This window comes from Mobula hypostoma, unplaced genomic scaffold, assembly GCF_963921235.1.
Source record: "Mobula hypostoma unplaced genomic scaffold, sMobHyp1.1 scaffold_36, whole genome shotgun sequence".
In the NCBI taxonomy this organism is placed as follows: domain Eukaryota; kingdom Metazoa; phylum Chordata; class Chondrichthyes; order Myliobatiformes; family Myliobatidae; genus Mobula; species Mobula hypostoma.
The window spans coordinates 6,602,095-6,621,591 of NW_026948187.1; positions in this window are offsets into that span (position 1 = coordinate 6,602,095).

A 19,497-nucleotide genomic window follows, 5' to 3' on the forward strand; every position below is an offset into this window, starting at 1 on the left:
CGCATGTGGAAACAAATTCCACAAATTCACCACCCTCTGGCTAAAGAAATTTCTCCGCATCTCTGTTTTGAAAGGGCGCCCATCTAAAGCTGTTTGGTATGCTGGCCTTTATAAATCAGAGCACTGAGTACAGGAGTTGGGATGTAACGTTGAAAATGTACAAGGCATTGGTGAGGACAAATTTGGAGTATTGTGTACAGTTCTGGTCACCGAATTATAGGAAAGATGTCAAAAAATAGAGAGAGTACAGAGGAGATTTACTAGAATGTTACCTGGGTTTCATCTCCTAAGTTACAGAGAAAGGTTGAACAAGTTGGGTCTTTATTCTTTGGAGCGTAGAAGGTTGAGGGGGGACTTGATAGAGGTATTTAAGATTATGAGGGGGATAGATAGAGTTGACGTGGATAGGCTTTTTCCATTGAGAGTGGGGGAGCTTCAAACAAGAGGACATGAGTTGAGAGTTAAAGGGCAAAAGTTTAGGGGTAACACGAGGGGGAACTTCTTTACTCAGAGAGTGGTGGCTGTGTGGAACGAGAAGTGGTCGAGGCAGGTTCGATGCTGTCGTTTAAAGTTAAATTGGACAGCTATATGGACAGGAAAGGAATGGAGGGTTATGGGCTGAGTGCAGGTCGGTGGGACTAGGTGAGAGTAAGAGTTCGGCACGGACTAGAAGGGCCGAGATGGCCTGTTTCCATGCTGTTATTGTTATATGATTATATGGTTATATCTTGAGGCTGTGCCCTCCTGTCCCAGACTCTCCCACCATGGGAGACATGCAGCTGGTAGCAGAAAGGAGAAACAATAACAAGTCGCAGAATAGAGGGTCACAGTTACAGAGAGAGTGCAGTGCAGGCGATATTGTGCAAGGGGGCCCGCGACGAGTTAGATCGTGAGGTCCAGCTCCCATCTGATCCCACTAGGGGACCGTTCACCAGTCTGATACCAGCGGGGTGGAATCTGTCCTTGGGCCTGGTGGGTCTGCGTTCCGTTATCGTTTTATCGTCAACTACCCCGATACTCTGGCGATTGAAAGCGTCAGTTCTGAATGCCACTTAGAACCAAGTTTTTCACCCTCCCTCGGCGCATGTCAGAAAAGTAAAACAGTCACCGGATTACTTGGACGGCCGTGCGAGACAATACGACCGTAAGATATGGGGGCAGAATTCGGCCATTCGGCCCATCGACTCTGCTCCACCATTCTCCCCAAATCCTTTCAAGCCCTGAGCAATACAGAATCTGTTAACCTCTGCCTTAAATATACTTAAAGGCTTACGTATATACTTATATACTTAAATATACTCCATAGCTACCTGTGGCAATGAATTCAACCGATTCTCCACTCTCTGGCTAATGAAGGTCCCTCCTTATCTCAGTCCTAAAAGGGAGCTTCTCTGTTTTGTGCCTGTGTCCTCTGGTCCTAGACTCCCCCCCAGTACCGGAAGCACCCTCTCCACATCCACTCTATCTGTGTCCTCTGGTCCTAGACTCCCCCACTATGGGGGAAACATCCTCTCCACATCCACTCTATCTGTGTCCTCTGGTCCTAGACTCCCCCCAGTACCGGAAACACCCTCTCCACATCCACTCTATCTGTGTCCTCTGGTCCTAGACTCCCCCCAGTACCGGAAACACCCTCTCCACATCCACTCTATCTGTGTCCTCTGGTCCTAGACTCCCCCACTACAGGAAACATCCTCTCCACATCCACTCTATCTGTGTCCTCTGGACCTAGACTCCCCCACTATAGCAAATATCGTCTCCACATCCACTCTATCTGTGTCCTCTGGTCCGAGACTCCCCCACTACAGGAAACATCGTCTCCACATCCACTCTATCTGTGTCCTCTGGTCAGAGACTCCCCCACTACAGGAAACATCGTCTCCATATCTACTGTCAAGGCCTTTCACCGTACTATTGGTTTCAAATAGATCACCCCTCATTCTTTTAAATTCCAGTGAGTACAGACCAGGAGCCATCAAGCGCTCCTCCTGTGACAACCTGTTTAATCCTAGAATCATTTTCCTGATGCTCCTTTGAACAATCTCTCCAGTTTGAGCACATCTTTTCTAAAATAGTGGCCCCAAACGTGCGCACAATGCTCCAAGTGAGACCTCAGTGTTGTTTTATAAACTCTGAACATTGCTGGGACAGATTCGGAGGCATATGGAGCAAACGCGGGGGGAAATGCGACTGCCATAGAGGGCGAATTTGGTCGGCGTGGACCATTTGTATAGAAAGGCCTCGTTTCTTTGTCGGTGGCCGGTAGTAGCCACTTGGCCGGTAGTTCTGTGGGAGAGGTTGAAAGCTAGATTTGTCCAGGTGAGTCTAGGACTTTGACAGCTGCGTTGAGAGTCCGTCCCGGAGCCCGAACTCAGCCGCAAGTTTAGTTAAGCCGTTCGGACTTGCGGCTGTGTCGGGGCTCCGGGACGGACTGCCAACGCCGCTGTCAAACTCCTAGACTCTCCTGGACAAATCTAGCTTTCAATCTCTCCCACAGAATTGTTTCTTTACTTCTCCGACTCCACCGCGGACGGACCCAAAGGGACAGAGGGCAAGGAAGGTAGGGAGAGAGAGAGAGAGAGAGAGAGAGAGAGAGAGAGAGAGAGAGAGAGAGAGAAAGAGGCGGGAAAACAGAGAGGGACAATGAGTGGAGGGAAAAAGAAAGAGAGATGGAAGGCAGAGTGAGTGAGAGAGACAGAAAGACAGAGACAGGAAGACAGAAGAGACGGAGGGACAAAGAGAGAGAGAGGGAGAGAGAAACAGCGAAGAGTGCGAGAAAGGACGCGATAAAATAAGGAGCGAAACTGAGAGACGGAGGGAGGGAGAGAGATAGTGGCAGGGAGAGGGCGAGGGAGATACCAAGAGAGGGAGAGAAACAGAGTGAATGAGGCGAAAGAGAGCGAGAGGGAGCGAGAGGGAGAGAGACAGAGTGAGTGAGTGAGAGAGAGAGAGACAGAGAGAGGACAGAAAGAGCCTTGCTCTCTCGGTGTTTTCAGGGTGCCCCGTGTCCCTCCCTCTCGATCCCCTTCCCTCCGGTGGGAAGCAGCCCGAATCCTGGCTCTATTCGCACCCGGTTCGTCCCGCTCCCGCCCCCAGTCACCTTGGGCCGGGGGGTGCCGCAAATCCACTCACCCAAGACGACCAGCTTCGTCCCGCCGCCGAAGTAAGCTTCATAGTTAGAGCACGGCGGTTAGACGGTGCACCAGAACCCGCTCTCGGCTCTGACACTCGCAGAGCGCTTCACAGAGCAGCACGGCGCGGCGGGGGGTGGGGGGGGGGCAGGCCCTTCGGCCCGACGAGTCCGTGCTGGCCGCGGTGCCCACCCGGCTAGTCCTAATCCAGCCTGTATCCTCACGTGTAAAATTAAAATACAGGTGTACCAGCCCCAACCGCGTCTCCTGGCAACTCCTTACTGTATCAGGGCCTCCTCTGCGTGAAAATGTTGCCCTCGGGTCCCTTCTAAATTTTTGCCCTCTAACCCTAAACCGTCGCTCCGTAGTGTCGGACTCCCCCACCCCGGGGGAAAGTCGGCGCCCGTCCACTTTAGGTACAGTTTCGCGCTCCCGATTTGACACCCCACTCTCAGGTCGCCCTTCATAACCCACTCCGCTCCCGGGAATCAGGACTGGCCCCGGCTCCGCCTCTCCGTGCACCCCTTTACGCCCTGGCCAAGTCCCCGTTTATCCGTCCCCGGAGTGGCAGAGTGACCAGAGGACGGAACCCCATCCTCCAGGCGCGGCACAACTGTAAAAGGACCTCCCTACCTCTCGACAGAGGCCTTTCGGAGGCATTCAGACGGGGGCATGGGTGCGCCGGGATCGGAGGGTCCGGGGCCAACTTCAGGCGAATGGTGTCGGTTGGATTGCCATCGCGGTCGGAACAGAGACTATGGGCCGAAGGGCCTCCTCCCGTGCTGTGATCAGGGGTTGCCAACCTTTGTTACCACATAACCATATAACAGTTACTGCACGGAACCAGGCCATCTCGGCCCTTCTAGTCCGTGCCGGACTCTTACTCTCACCTAGTCCCACCGACCCGCACTCAGCCCATAACCCTCCATTCCTTTCCTGTCCAATTCGGTGACTGGAACTGTACACAATACTCCAAATTTGGCCTTACCAATGCATTGCAGTATTTCAACATTACATCCCAACTCCTATACTCAATGCTCTGATTTATAAAGGCCAGCAAACCAAAAGCTTTCTTCACCACCCTATCCACATGAGATTCCACCTTCAGGGAACTATGCACCATTATTCCTAGATCCCTCTGTTCTACCGCATTCTTCAATGCCCTACCATTTACCATGTATGCCCTATTTTCGAATGTTCTCGGTAACAAATCAAACCTCCTCGAACTCTGAATAAAATATAATCATATAACCATATAACAATTACAGCACGGGAAAAGGCCACCTCGGGCCCTTCTAGTCCGTGCCGAACTCTTACCCTCACCTAGTCCCACCAACCTGCACTCAGCCCATAACCCTCCATTCCTTTCCTGTCCATATATCTATCCAATTTAACTTTAAACGACAACATCGAACCTGCCTCGACCACTTCTCGTTCCACACAGCTACCACTCTCTGAGTAAAGAAGTTCCCCCTCGTGTTACCCCTAAACTTTTGCCCCATCACTTCCTCTTGTTTGAATCTCCCCCACTCTCAATGGAAAAAGTCTATCCACGTCAACTCTATCTATCCCTCTCATAATTTTAAATACCTCTATCAAGTCCCCCCTCAACCTTCTACGCTCCAAAGAATAAAGAGTCAACTTGTTCAACCTTTCTCTGTAACTTAGGAGATGAAACCCAGGTAACATTGTAGTAAATCTTCTCTGTACTTCCTCAATTTTGTTGACATTTTTCCTATCATTCGGTGACCAGAACTGTACACGATACTCCAAATTTGGCCTTACCAATGCCTTGTACAATTTCAACATTACATCCCAACTCCTATACTCAATTTATAAAGCCTAGCATACGAAAAGCTTTCTTCACCACCTGGAGCCTTACCATTAACTTTTGTGTGGAAACTGGCTTTTCATGCTCCAATCAATTCTCTCCCCCCTCATCTTAAACGTTTGCCCTATCTGTGCCCCTCGTGGTTTTACACACGTCTGTAAGGTCCCGCCTAGGCTCTAAGGAATAAAGTCCCAACATGCCCGACCTCTCTCCGTAACTCAGACCCTCTAGTTCCGGCGACATCCTCGTAAATCTCCCTCCGCACTCTCTCCAGCTCGGCGGCATCTTTCCTACAGCAAGGCGACCAAAACCGAACACCGTGCTCCCAGCGCGGCCTCACCGACGTCTCGTACAACCGGGACGTGACCTCCCGACTCCCGTACTCAGTGTCCTGACTGATGAAGGCCAGCGTGTCGAACGCCTTCTTCACCGTCCCGTCTACCTGTGACTCCACTTTCAGGGAACCGTGTCCCTGTACCCCTGGGTCCCTCTGTTCCACAACACTCCCCAGGGTCCCGGTCTACCTGTGACTCCACCTTCAGGGAACCGTGTCCCTGAACCCCTGAGTCTCTCTGTTCCACAACACTCCCCGGGGTCCCTGTCTACCCGTGACTCCACTTTCAGGGAACCGTGTACCTATACCCCTGGGTCCATCTGTTCTATAAAACTCCCCAGGGTCCCGGTCTACCCGTGACTCACTTTCAGGGAACCGTGTCCCTGTACCCCTGGGTCCCTCCGTTCTACAACACTCCTCAGGGTCTCCGTCCACCTGTGACCCCACTTTCAGGGAACCGTGTCCCTGTACCCCTAGGTCACTCTGTTCTACAACACTCCCCGGGGTCCCTGTCTACCTGTGACTCCACTTTCAGGGAACCGTGTCCCTGTACCCCTGGGTCCCTCTGTTCCACAACACTCCCCAGGGTCCCGGTCTACCTGTGACCCCACTTTCAGGGAACCGTGTCCCTGTAACCCTAGGTCACTCTGTTCTACAACACTCCCCGGGGTCCCTGTCTACCTGTGACTCCACTTTCAGGGAACCGTGTCCTTGTACCCCTGGGTCCCTCCGTTCTACAACACTCCCCAGGGTCTCCGTCCACCTGTGACCCCACTTTCAGGCAACCGTGTCCCTGTACCCCTAGGTCACTCTGTTCTACAACACTCCCCGGGGTCCCCATCTACCTGTGACTCCACTTTCAGGGAACCGTGTCCTTGTACCCCTGGGTCCCTCCGTTCTACAACACTCCCCAGGGTCTCCGTCCACCTGTGACCCCACTTTCAGGGAACCGTGTCCCTGTACCCCTAGGTCACTCTGTTCTACAACACTCCCCGGGGTCCCCATCTACCTGTGACTCCAACTTCAGGGAACCCTGTCCCTGTACCCCTGGGTCCCTCCGTTCCACAACACTCCCCAGGGACCCTGTCTACCTGTGACTCCACTTTCAGGGAACCGTGTCCTTGTACCCCTGGGTCCCTCCGTTCTACAACACTCCCCAGGGTCTCCGGCCACCTGTGACCCCACTTTCAGGGAACCCTGTCCCTGTACCCCTGGGTCCCTCTGTTCTACAACACTCCCCAGGGACCCTGGCTACCCGTGACTCCAATTTCAGGAACCATGTCCTCGTACCCCTGGGTCCCTCTGTTCTACAACACTCCCCGGGGTCCCTGTCTACCCGTGACTCCAATTTCAGGAACCATGTCCCCGTACCCCTGGGTCCCTCTGTTCTACAACACTCCCCGGGGTGCCTGTCTACCCGTGACTCCAATTTCAGGAACCATGTCCCTGTACCCCTGGGTCCCTCCGTTCCACAACACTCCCCAGGGACCCTGTCTCACTGTGACTCCACTTTCAGGGAACCGTGTCCCTGTACCCCTAGGTCACTCCGTTCTACAACACTCCCCGGGGTCCCTGTCTACCCGTGACTCCACTTTCAGGGAACCCTGTCCCCGTACCCCTGGGTCCCTCTGTTCTACAACACTCCCCGGGGTCCCTGTCTACCCGTGACTCCAATTTCAGGAACCATGTCCCCGTACCCCTGGGTCCCTCTGTTCTACAACACTCCCCGGGGTCCCTGTCTACCCGTGACTCCACTTTCAGGGAACCCTGTCCCCGCACCCCTGGGTCCCTCTGTTCCACAACACTCCCCGGGGTCCCTGTCTACCCGTGACTCCAATTTCAGGAACCATGTCCCCGTACCCCTGGGTCCCTCTGTTCTACAACACTCCCCGGGGTCCCTGTCTACCCGTGACTCCACTTTCAGGGAACCCCGTCCCTGTGTCAAACGCCTTTTACCGGGGTAGCGAAAATCTTGAATTGGCGCCATGAAATTGTACAGTACGGTAAAGGCCCTTCGGCCTCTTCATGTGGATACCGACCAAGATGTCTATCAGCCTCATCTCATTTAAGACCATAAGACCAGGAGATATAGGAGCAGATGGAGACCATTCGGCCCATCGAGTCTGTTCTGCCATTCAACCATGGCCTTATCCAATTCTTCCAGTCATCCCCACTCGCCTGCTTTCACCCTAAACCCCTTGATTCCCTGGCTAATCAATATCCTATCTACATCTCCCTTATATGCACCCATTGACTTGGCCTCCATAGCCGCACGGGCCAACGAATTCCACAGACTTACCACCCTCCGACTAAAGAAATTTCGCCGCATCTCTGTTGTCGGACGTCCTTCAACCCTGAAGTCGTGCCTGCTTGTCCTAGACTCCACTACCATGGGAAATAACTTTGCCATATCTAATCTGTTCAGGCCTTTTAACATTCGGAATGTTTCTATGAGATCCACCCCCATTCTCCTGAACTCCTGGGTACAGAGCCCAAGAGATGCCAGACGTTCCTTATACAGTAACCCTTTCATTCCAGGAATCATTCTCGTGAATCTTCTCCAAACACTCTCCAATGTCAGTATATCCCTTCTAAATTAAGGAGCCCAAAATTGCGCACAATAATCCAAGTATGGTCTCACGAGTGCCTTATAGAGCCTTAACATTACATCCCTGCTCTTATATTCTATACCTCTAGAAATGATTGCCTTCTTTACCACCGACTCAACCTGCAGGTTAACCGTTAGGGTATCCTGCACAAGATCTCCCTTTTCATTCCTGCATTTTGAATTCTCTCCCCATCCAAATAATAGTCGGCCCGTTTATTTCTTCCACCAAAGTTTATGACCATACACTTTCCAACATTGTATTTCATTTGCCACTTCTTTGCCCATTCCCCTAAGCTATCTAAGTCTCTCTACCGGCTCTCTGTTTCCTCAACACTACCCGCTCCTCCACCGATCTTTGTAGCATCGGCAAATTTAGCCATTAATCCATTAATCTCATTGTCAAAGTTATTGACATACATCGTCAAAAGCAGCGGCCCCAATACCGACCCCTGTGGAACTCCACTGGTAACCGGCAGCCAGCCAGAATAGGATCCCGTTATTTCCACTCTGTGTTTTCTACCGACCAGCCAATGCTCCACCCACGCTAGTAACTCCCCTGCAATTCCATGGGCTCTTATCTTGCTAAGAAGTCTCATGTGTGGCACCTCATCAAAGGCCTTCTGGAAATCCAAGTACACCATGTCTACTGCATCTCCTTTGTCTACCCTGCTTGTAATTTCCTCAAAGAATTGCAGTGGGTCTGTCAGGCAGGATTTTCCTTTCAGGAAACCATGCTGGCTTTGGCCTATCTTGTCATGTGCCTCCAGGTACTCTGTAATCTCATCCCTAACAATCGGTTCCAACAACTTCCCAACCACTGATGTCAGGCTAACGGGCCTATCGTCTCCTTTCTGCTGCCTCCCACCCTTCTTAAGTAGCAGAGTAAAATTTGCAATTTTCCAGTCATCTGGTACAAGGCCAGAATGTATCGATTCTTGAAAGATCATCGTTATTGCCTCCGCAATCTCTCCAGCTACTTCCTTCAGAACACGAGGGTGCATTCCATCAGGTCCAGGAGATGTATCCACCGTCAGGCCATTAAACATCCTGAGCACCTTCTCAGTCGTAACTTTCACTGTACAAACCTCTGTTCCCTAACACATTTGACTGTCTTTTTCCCTCCAGGTGCCTTCCAATGTGAAGATTGATGAAAAATATACATTCAATTCTTCTGCCATCTCTGCCGCTCTCATTACAGTATCTCCGGCATCAGTTTCCATTGGTCCGATATCTCCCCTCAACGCTCGTTTACCCTTTATGCACTTAAGATACTTTTATGATATTCTTTGATATTAGTGGCCCGCTTCATTTCATATTTCATCTTTTCCTTCCCAATGACCTTCTTAGTTTCCTTCTGCAAGATTCGAGCAACTTCCCAATCCCCTTCCTTCCCACTAGCCTTACAACCTTCTATACCCGCACTTTTGCTTTTACTTTGGCTGTGACCTCATATGTCAGCCACCATAGTGTCTTTCGACCTTTGGAAAATTTATTCTCATTTGGAATATATGCAATAACCGATTGCAACAACTTCACAACCTCTGATGTCAGGTTAACGGGTCTATAGTTTCCTTTCTGCTGCGCCCCCACCCCGTAACCTTCTTAAATAGCGGAGTAACATATGCAATTTCCCAGTACTTGTCCCACACCTCTCTAACTTCTTACGTCTTCACGGTGGAGAAGAAAAAAAAAATCACTATTAAATCTTCTGCGCTGCGAGGAGTAACGTTATGCCCTTCTTTTCGATCTCCCCCTTCCCACTCTCCCTTTGAAGGAACCTCCCCCGGGAGGAGAGTAAGAAGTCCATGGTTAGGGTGAGATGCATCACTGATAACGCTTTTTCGCCCTGCCCAGGCAGCGTTTATGGTAGATATTCTCAATGGTGGGCAATTGGGTGCCGATAATCCGCTGGGCAGTTTTCGCCACCCGCTGGAGTGCTTTGCGGTCCGATACGGGACAATTGCCATACCGCACTGAGATGCCGTTGGCGAGCATGGTCTCAATGGTATAGTGGTCCGTCAGTATCCTGGGACGGAGGTGAGCTTTCTTGATGCTCAACAATACATCTTAACAAATTCGATTACCAGGGCGCGCCGTCATGTGCCGAAGGATCTGCCGCTGAGCGTTTGCGGGTTGTGTGCCCTATGTTCTGTAAGCTTGGGCCTCTAACCCTACCCTTTACCACCCCACAAAGTCTTTGCCAGGAGTGGAGGGGGGTTTTTGTACGGCGTGCCGGCCGGAGTGTAACACAGTGTCACCCATGTTACTCCCACGGTGATAGACGGTCATACAAATAAAAACCCAGTGCTGACGACAGGGTGGTGCCCCCCCCCCCCTGGCCAGCTGCCCCATGGGCGTAGGAGCCCGTGGGGAAGGTGGGGTGGGGCCGCCGGGACGACGCTCCCACGGCGAGCACGGTGGCCGGAGGGTCGAGCTACACCGAAGCTCGCCGCTCGGCCCTTTGCCTGCATGCTACCCCACGAGTCAGCTGCCTCCAGTCATGCCCAGCGGTCGACCGCGTGGAAAAAACGTGATAAGCAGTTCTTGATCCACCCCAGTCGCTCATTCACCCCACCCCCCTCAGCTCTCTCACCCCTCTCTCCCACTCCTCCCCTCCCTTATCGAACTCTCATTTCTGCTAATCTCCCCTTCTATTCCCCTTCACACCCTTCCCGCAGTCCCTCCCTACTTCTAAAATTTTATTATGTCCCTTCTCCCACTTTTTCCTTCCTTGTCCCTCATTCCTTTCTCCACCCCTCCCTCCTCTCTCCCATTTCCCCCCTTCGTTCTCCCTGAGCTGTCTATCGGCCTCCCTCTTCTCCCACATCCCCATCTCTTCTTCTTCCATACCTCGCAACCAGACCAGCTTCCCTGTTCCGCTCCTCTCTCTGCTCTCCCCTGTCTCCTGTCCCTCTCCCCCATCTCCTCTTCTCAGCCACTCTCCTCTCGCCCTGTCTCCTCTCCTCTTTCAGTCCTTCTCCCTCTCCCACCCCCATCTCTCCGCCAAATCCCACTCTCCCCACCTCTCTGCCCTTCTCCTTTCTCTAACAACTAATCGTCCCTCCATCTCTCGCTCTTCTATTCTCTCATCTCCCTCTCAACCGCCCTCGCTTTCTCCTGTCCCACATCTCCTTTCTTCCCCGCCCTCTCTCTCCACCCCCCTCTCTCTCTGTCTCTCTCTCTCTCTCTCTCTCTCTCTCTCTCTCTCTCTCTCTCTGGCTCTCTCTCTCTCTCTCTCTCTCTCTCTCTCTCTCTCTCTCTCTCTCTCTCTCTCTCTCTCTCTCTCTCTCTCTCTCTCTCTCTCTCTCTCTCTCTCTCTCTCTCTCTCTCTCTCTGTCTCTCACTCTATCTCTCCCCTTTTCTCTTAGGCAGCGTCTTTTCAGTCCGCTCCCAACCTCCTAACCACTCGGCCGCCTGCTTTTCCCTTCACGTTTGTCTTATTTCTGGCCGCTATTCCTTCGTTTCCCAAGCGGGCCTCCCAATAGTCGAATATGTCGAAGCTCCCGGCACCCACCATGCCCTGACCACCCGCGATCTTAACATACGCCTCTAGTTTCTTTCACGGGGTGTAATGCTCGAAGTCTGCCCCATCTCTACCTTACACAATTCCGCACCCCTCCAGTTAAGCTTCTCCCTCCACCCCCCGCCACTTCAGAGAACACAAAGAGGGCCGGAATCGTTCAGCACGGAAACACGGCCTTCACCGGTAAAGATGCCCTGTCCAGTCTGATCCCATTTACCCGCGTTCGTCTCACAACATTCCCCACCTTTCCCATCCCTGTTCCTGTCCAAATGCCTTTCGGTAGATGTTATTGTACCTGCCTTCATCACCCCCACTGACAGTGTGCTCCACCAACACACGTCCGCCTGCAGAAATAAAATGGCCCTCAAGCCCCGATTAAATCTCTCTCTCTCCCCCCCCGCCCCCCGCAAATAATAACTATGCCCTCTCGTCCTAGATTCCCCCAACCCTGGGGACAAACACTGTGCGCGTTCACCCTCATGGTTTTCTACCCCTCTGTGGTACTGTGCAGTGATTTGATCTGCAGGAGAATCTACTCTCCACGGTGTGACGGGATCCTGAATTACCCCTATGAACTGTGCTTTTAAAAGAGAGAGAGAGTTGTGGAACACAGACACCTTGTTAAAAAGAGAGAGAAAGCAAGGGGGGGGGCTGCTTGATAGATAGCTGGTGTTCAGCACGGTGAGACAAATAGAAAGCCAGACGATAGACCTACAGACACATGGATTTGGACGCTTAATGAACTTTGTTGTGCCCACAGAAAAAGTGGGTTTTGGAGGATCGATCAGTGGCTCTCGCAATGAGAAAAGGGAGTGACCGGTGGGGAGTTATTCGTGTGTCCCCCCCTCGCCTGGGTTGATTATTCCACCGCAGAAGAACGGTCCCCTTTGTTGTGGTAACAGTCGGTGACTTCTAAAGGAATTCGGAGGACAACGGGAAGATCGACGGCGTCAGCTCACCTGAAGACTCAAATCTCTCTCCCTCTCTCTCTCCATCACTACTCAACTCAATACCGCGAACTGAGCTGAACTTTATTCATCATCGTAAGACTATTTACCCGTAGACTTGAAGAAGCTTGGTTTTCATATATTTCCACCACACACAGACACACACACACACACACACACACACACACCAACACACACACACACACACACACACACATATGTATATATATATAAAATCATTGCTAACCTGTTTGATATATCTGGATTTATATTACTGTATTGCGTAGTACTAATAAATACCATTAGTTAGATTATGAGAATATTCAGTTCCCTTTTATTGTCATTTAGAAATGCATACATGCATTAAGAAATGATACAATGTTTCTCCGGCGTGATATCACAGAAAACAAGACATAGAAATATAGTAACATAGAAAATAGGTGCAGGAGTAGGCCATTTGGCCCTTCGAGCCTGCACCGCCATTCAGTACGATCAAGGCTCATCATCCAACTCAGAACCCTGTACCAGCCTTCCTTCCATACCCCTGATCCCTTTAGCAACAAGGGCCGTATCTAACTCCCTCTTAAATATAACCAATGAACTAGCCTCAACTGTTTCCTGTGGCAGAGAATTCCACAGATTCACCACCCTCTGTGTGAAGAAGTTTTTCCTCATCTCGGTCCTAAAAGTCTTCCCCTCTATCCTCAAACTGTGGCACCTCGTTCTGGACATCCCCAACATCGGGAACAATCTTCCTGCATCTGGCCTGTCCAATCCCTTTAGGATCTTATACGTTTCAATCAGATCCCTCCTCAACCTTCTAAATTCCAGCGAGTACAAGCCCAGTTCATCCAGTCTTTCTTCATATGAAAGTCCTGCCATCCCAGGAATCAATCTGGTGAACCTTCTTTGTACTCCCTCTATGGCAAGGATGTCTTTCATCAGATTAGGGGACCAAAACTGCACACAATACTCCAGGTGTGGTCTCACCAAGGCCTTGTACAACTGCAGTAGTACCTCCCTGCTCCTGTACTCGAATCCTCTTGCTATAAATGCCAGCATACCATTCGCCATACCATCAAAGACAGACCAAAGATTAACACTGACCAAACCACATAAGTATACCATATCGTTACAGCAGTGCAAAGCAATAATATAACTTGATGAAGAACAGTCCATAGGCACAGTAAAAAAATACCATTAGTTAATAGCAATACTGGATTCCAAAGTGTTTTCCATTCTGCTGGTTCTTTAACCCGTCACGGGGTACGTGACAACGATATATTCTTACAACGGGTTGTCTGTATGGTGCTTTCGGCCTATACATGGCGGACTATTCAATATCTTTTTAATAGAGCTGTACAAATGTGTATATATTGTATTTAAAGTAGATACGTATGCTTAGTCTACAATGCGATTGCAACTACAACGTGTGGTGCGTTCTGGTTCATGCGCAAGATCAGACGACACAAGACCATAAGGGACAGGAGCAGAGTTCGGCCATTTGGCCCATCGAGTCTGCTCCGCCAATTCAGCATGGCCGATCCATTTTCCCTTCTCCTGCATCACCGTGGAGGGCATTCTGACCGGATGCATCACTGCCTGGTACGGAGGGGCTACCGCACAGGACCGAAAGAAGCTGCAGAGGGTTGTAAATCTAGTCGGCTCCATCTTGGGCACTCGCCTGCAAACTGCCCCGGACATCTTTAGGGAGCGGTGTCTCAGAAAGGCAGCGTCCGTTATTAAGGACCTCCAGCACCCAGGGCTTGTCCCTTTTCTCACTGTTACCATCAGGTAGGAGGTACAGAGCCTGAAGGCACACACTCAGCGATTCAGGAACAGCTTCTTCCCCTCTGCCGAAATGGACATTGGACCAATGAACGCCACCTTACTTTTAAAAATATATTATTTCTGGGTTTTTTTTGCACGATTTAAATCTATTCAATATACGTAGACTGTAATTGATCTGCTTATTTATTTATTTATTAATATATTTTTATTATTTTTTTCTTCGATATTATGCATTGCATTGAACCGCTGCTGCCAAGTTAACAAATTTCACAACACCTGCCAGTGATATTAAACCTGATTCTGATTCGGATTCTGGGTTCTCCCCGTATCCCTTCATGCCCCGACTGATCAAAAACCTATGAATCTCTGCCTGCAGCACACCCGATGGTCAGAGCCAACTCTTGGCGGTGTGGAGGACCAGAGGGACCTCGGGGTCTGAGTCCACAGGGCGCTCAAAGCAGCTGGGCAGGTTGGCTCTGTGGTTAAGAAGGCGGACGGTGTACTGGCCTTCATCAAGCGTGGGATTGAATTTAGGAGCCGAGAGGTAATGTTGCAGCTATATAGGACCCTGGTCAGACCCCACTTGGAGTATGGTGCTCAGTTCTGGTCGCCTCACGACAGGAAGGACGTGGAAACCATAGAAAGGGTGCAGAGGAGATTTACAAGGATGTTGCCTGGATTGGGGAGCATGTCTTATGAGAACAGGTTGAGTGAACTCGGCCTTTTTTCCTTGGAGCGACGGAGGACGAGAGGTGACCTGATAGAGGTGTATAAGATGATGAGAGGCATTGATCGTGTGGATAGTCAGAGGCTTTTTCCCCAGGGCTGATTTGGCTGCCACAGGAGGATACAGTTTTAAAGTGCTGGGCAGCAGGTAGAGAGGAGATGTCAGGGGTAGGCTTTTAAGGCAGAGAGTGGAATGGGCTGCCGGTGACGGTGGTGGAGGCGGATACGATAGGGTCTTGCAAGAGACTTTTGGATAGGTACATGGAGATCAGAAAAATTGAGAGCTATGGGTAACATTAGTAATCTCTAAGGTCGGGACATGTTCAGCACAACTTTGTGGGCCGAAGGGCCTGTACTTTTTCTATGTTTCAGTGACTTGGGCTCCACAGCCGCCTGTGGCAATGAATTACACCGATCCAGCACTTCCTGGCTGACGAAATTCCTGCTCATCGCCTTTCTGAATGGACGCCCCTCTGCTCTGCGGCGGTGTTCTCCGGGCTGAGGCTCCCCCACCATTGGAAACTTCCTCTCCACATCCAGCCTATCGAGGCCTTTCACCACTCGATGGGTTTCAATTGGGCTACCCTCCGTCCTTCTGAGTTCCGCTGAGTCGAATCCGGGAATCATTTCCGCGAACGCCCTCTGAACCCTCTCCAATGTCAGCACATCCTTTCCCAGATAAGGGAACCAAATCTGCTCGCAGTACTCCGAGCGAGGCCTCACCAGTGCCTATGGAAGCCTGAGCATCGCATTCTCGCTTTGGTGTTCTAGTCCTCCGGAAGTGAGGGCTAACATCGCAGTTGGCTTCCTCACCTCTGACTCAACCTGCGAACTCACCTTTGAGTTTGACTTTTGAGAGGCACGGAGATCGGAAATTATTTCAACTGTTCTGAGTATTGATTTACAACCTCACCCTACTTTTGGTTTTACCAATGATAGAACCGAATCATTTAACCTCTTCAGCTCGTCGGATGATTGAATTTGTTACGTTAATGGCGAGAAGATCCATTTTGCTGAATTGGAAAGAGATCAATCCTCCCACCACATTTCATATGGTTCTCTCAAACTATGTTGTGTTTAAACCTAGAAAAAATTAGAAGTGGTATTTATGATCCCTCTGCTAAATTCGAGAAGACTTGGAGGCCAGTTATTCAACACTTCCATATGATGTAATTTACCTTTTCCAAACCTGTTCTATTTCTTTTTAATATATTTCGCGAGGAGCGGAGTCCACGACACTAACGGTTCTTTTTTTTGACGTTACATAACCGCACATGTTTTCCCTTCTTTAGTTTAGATGGTTAGCATTATTTAGATTAGTTTTTCTTTTGGGGTATATATTTTATTTCCTTTTTCATGTTATTTTTTTAGTATATTATATTTGTATCTTGTACGATTGGGAGGTTTGACACCCGTGTGCCAACTGGGTTTATTATTTAAATATGTTAATTATAACAATGTAATCTCAATAACTTTGTATTAAGCAACACACATCAAAGTTGCTGGTGAACGCAGCAGGCCAGGCAGCATCTCTAGGAAGAGGTGCAGTCGACGTTTCAGGCCGAGACCCTTCGTCAGGATACTATGTTGTGTTTATCATTATGAATCTAATAAAAAGATTGAAAAAGAAAAGAAAGGAAATTCTTGGCGTTTTTCTTTTCAAAGCCAAAGTTGAAATATGAAATATTAGAGGCCAGAGCCCGTCTCTTCCCCGTTCTCCGCATCCTCTCCTGTTTCAACACATCGTGCGTAGGCCAGCAATCTATACAGTCCCCCGTCGTTGGACTGACCGAAGTATTTTTTTTATCAAGTTGTACCTTGTGAATACTATAGAAAGAGCGCAGAGGAGATTTACAGGGATTGGAGAGCGCGCCTTATGAGTGAACTTGGCCTTTTCTCCTTTGGAAGCGACGGAGGATGAGAGGTGATCTGATAGAGGTGTATAAGATGACAAGGTTTGATGGATTTTTGCATAGGAGCGGAATTAAGGGTTCTGGGGGAAAAGGCAGGAGACAGCGAGTTCAGAGACTGGCTGTCGCGACAAAACAAATCCCGCAAATGAATCTCAGGGTGGTGCGTGGTGACAGATTTCTCGTTCCCAGCCATGAGGATTAAGACGGTTTTCTCGTCATCCTACAAACCTCGATCAGGTCTCCCTTCTGCTCCCGCCGCTCCAGAGGAAACCACCCAAGTTTCCTCCACCTCGCCTTACAGCGTCCTGGTGAACCTCCTCTGCGCCCTCTCCAAAGCACCCCCCCCCCCCCCCACACACACACAACCTTCCTGTAACGGGGAGATCATTACTGAATACTAGACCCCAGACGCAGCCTAATTAGAGTTTTATAAGAATTAAGGTGGGTGCGTGGCCAAGTGGTTAAGGCATCCGACTAGCGACCTGAAGGTCGTGTGTTCGAGCCCCAGCCGAGGCGTCGTGTTGTGTCCTTGAGCAAGGCGCTTAATCACACGTTACTCTGCTACAACACCGGTGCCAAGCTGTATCGGCCCTAGTGACCTTCCCTTGGACAACATCGGCAACTGCCGGTCTTCCACAGAAGCTTGCCCGCGACTGCGCCCTGGACAGTGAAGACACTCCAGGCGCCGATCCATGGTCTCGCAAGACTAACGGATGACTTAAAAAGAATTCGAAGTGACAGCCCGGCTCCTACACTTAGCGCGCATTCTTTACCGGCTTTCTTTACCATACTTTCAGGGAGGTATGGACCTGATCCCACTGGACTAAACGCTCCTATCACTGACTGAGTCCTGTTGCTTCACATCTGACCTCGGGGAAGTGCCTAAACCGAACCCGTTCCATGCGCCACGTTAGCCAGGATTTCTTGGTCTCTCCACACGCCCGCTATCGTCTGAACCCGGCTGTGCCCGGAGGAACCCCTTCTGCATCCTCCCCAGAGACTTCCGCTCCCACCTCCCCCACAACCTCCCCTGCACCATTCTCCAGATGCGGCCTGACCAGAGTTTTAGGAAGCTGTAACATGGCTTCCCTTCGTACCCTGCACAACCAGGTGTCTGTCTAGGGCCTCTTAAACGCCTCTATCCAGACACCCTTGTAGATCTCCTTTAACATAGAATACAGAAATCCACAGCACATTACAGGCCCTTCGGCCAACAATTTTGTGCCGACAATGTAACCTACTCTAGAAACTGCCTAGAATTTCCCGAGCGCATAGCGCACTATTTTTCTAAGCTCCATGTACCTATCTAAGTGGCTCTCAAAAGACCCTGTTGTATCCGCTTCCACCACCATCGCCGGCAGTACATTTCATGCTCTCACCACTCTCTGTGTGTAAAACGTATCCCTGATATCCCCTCGGTACCTATTTCCAAGAACCTTACAACTGTATCCCCTTGTGTTAGTCATTTCAGCCCCGGGAACAAGCTTCTAGCTATCCACACGATCAATGCCCCCCCTCTTCACCCTGCAATCATTCCTCATTGGGGAATAGACTGTCCACTCTATCCACACACACACAAAATGCTGGTGGAACACAGCAGGCCAGGCAGCATCTCTAGGAAGAGGTACAGTCGACGTTTCGGGCCGAGACCCTTCGTCAGGACTAACTGAAGGAAGAGCCAGTAAGAGATTTGAAAGTGGGAGGGCTTTCGACCCTTCGTCAGGTACAGCCCGAAACGTCGAACGTACCTCTTGCTATAGATGCTGCCTGGCCTGCTGCGTTCCACCAGCATTTTTATGTGCGTGTTGCTTGAATTTCCAGCATCTGCAGATCTCCTCGTGTTTGCGTCCACTCTGTCTGGGTTTCTCCTAACCTTATAAACCTCTATCAGATCCACCACCCCTCCCCAGCCCCTGCCGGCCCAGAGAAAGCAACCGAAGTTTTCCCGCTCACCTCTAATCCAGGCAGAGTCCTGGTGAATCTCCTCTGCACCCTCTCTAATCCAGGCAGCATCCTGGTGAATCTCCTCTGCACCCTCTCTAATCCAGGCAGGACCCTGGTGAATCTCCTCTGCACCCTCTCTAATCCAGGCAGCATCCTGGTGAATCTCCTCTGCACCCTCTCTAATCCAGACAGCATCCTGGTGAATCTGCTCTGCATCCTCTCTAATCCAGGCAGCATCCCGGTGAATCTCCTCTGCACCCTCTCTAATCCAGGCAGCATCCTGGTGAATCTCCTCTGCACCCTCTCTAATCCAGGCAGCATCCTGGTGAATCTCCTCTGCATCCACCCTCTCTAATCCGGTGAATCTCCTCTGCACCCTCTCTAATCCAGGCAGCATCCTGGTGAATCTCCTCTGCACCCTCTCTAATCCAGGCAGCATCCTGGTGAATCTCCTCTGCACCCTCTCTAATCCAGACAGCATCCTGGTGAATCTCCTCTGCACCCTCTCTAATCCAGGCAGCATCCTGGTGAATCTCCTCTGCACCCTCTCTAATCCAGGCAGCATCCCGGTGAATCTTCTCTGCACCCTCTCCAATCCAGGGCACATCCTGGTGAATCTCCTCTGCACCCTCTCCAATCCAGGGCACATCCTGGTGAATCTTCTCTGCACCCTCTCTAATCCAGGCAGCATCCTGGTGAATCTCCTCTGCACCCTCTCTAATCCAGGCAGCATCCTGGTGAATCTCCTC